Genomic DNA, 1,508 nt, shown 5'->3' with positions numbered 1-1,508 from the left:
CATTCATGAACTCATCTTAAGGTTTCTTTATTATTCAGTCACACTGTCTTGGATCCAAACCATTTCCTGTGGCATTGCAGTCAAACAATTGAGCTATTTACCCTTGCATAGAAAGGTATAATCTAAGCTAGAGAATTCTATTTGGAGCTCACCTTGTACTTTGTGAAGAAATAATCAGCTTTGTGGCTGAGCAGATATATGGAGTGTGTGGCTGCACACTGCATTGATCTGCTGAGTTGCAATGCTAATAATTTTTTTTTTTTGCAAAGTACCAATAGCTTCATTGTGAAGGTGGAAAGAAGGGTGTTACGGCATGGAATGTACAAACTGCGAGACCCTGCTGGTAGCGCCTTTGTCTATTTAGTAGGAAGGGCACGTAACAGCCGGGGGGCAATGGAGGAAGCCCCTTTAGGGCTGGAGCCCGGCGGCAACTGACTCCGTTGTCTCTGGCAGTTCCGCCCCTGGACTAGAGGAATGGTCAAGAACATGGCAACATTTAATGCCAAAAAATGCAAAATCATACACGTCTCAAAAATGCAAAGGCTAACTATAATATTAAGGGCATTATAATGGCAAGAGGAAAGCTATCTAAGTATTACTATTTCAGGTAAGCAATGTAACAAAGCAATAGGAAAGGCAAGTCAGATGCTTGTTTGCATAGGTTAAAGAACCAGTAGCAGAAAAAAGTAATACAGGTTGAGTATCCCATATCAAAATATTCCGAAATACGGAATATTCCGAAATACGGACTTTTTTGAGTGAGACTGAGATAGTGAAACCTTTGTGTTTTGATGGCTCAGTGTACACAAACTTTGTTTAATACTCAAAGTTATTAAAAATATTGTATTAAATGAACTTCAGACTGTGTGTATAAGGTGTATATGAAACATAAATGAATTCTGTGAATGTACACACACTTTGTTTAATGCACAAAGTTATAAAAAATATTGCCTAAAATGACCTTCAGGCTGTGTGTATAAGGTGTATATGAAACATAAATGCCTTCTGTGCTTAGATTTAGGTCCCATCACCATAATATCTCGTTATGGTATGCAATTATTCCAAAATACAGAAAAATCCGATATCCAAAATTCCTCTGGTCCCAAGCATTTTGGATAAGGGATACTCAACCTGTAATGCCACTGTATAGGTCCTTGGTACAGCCACATTTAGAATCCTGTGTTCAGTTCCAGAAGCCATATCTCCAGAAGGCTGTAAATACATTAGGGCAACTAAAATTGTGCATGGCCTACATCACAAAACTTACCTGGAAATACTAAAAAATTTTGATGTGTATAGTTTGGAGAAGGGAAGAGGGAACATACAGTAATAGAAACATTTAAATATATAGGGAGGAATGTAATAGGGTGTGAGAATCAGAAAGTGAGAGATTTTGTGTTTTTTCCTGTTGTTTTTTTTTTTTTGTTTGATTGTTTGTTTTTAAAGTGGCAATCCTTTACATGGCAAAACCAGGTTGATATTTGCCATGTAAAGGATTGCCACCGTGG

The sequence above is a fragment of the Pseudophryne corroboree genome, unplaced genomic scaffold, assembly GCF_028390025.1.
Source record: "Pseudophryne corroboree isolate aPseCor3 unplaced genomic scaffold, aPseCor3.hap2 scaffold_565, whole genome shotgun sequence".
Classification (NCBI taxonomy): Eukaryota; Metazoa; Chordata; class Amphibia; order Anura; family Myobatrachidae; genus Pseudophryne; species Pseudophryne corroboree.
Note: the sequence above shows the minus strand (reverse complement) of the source record.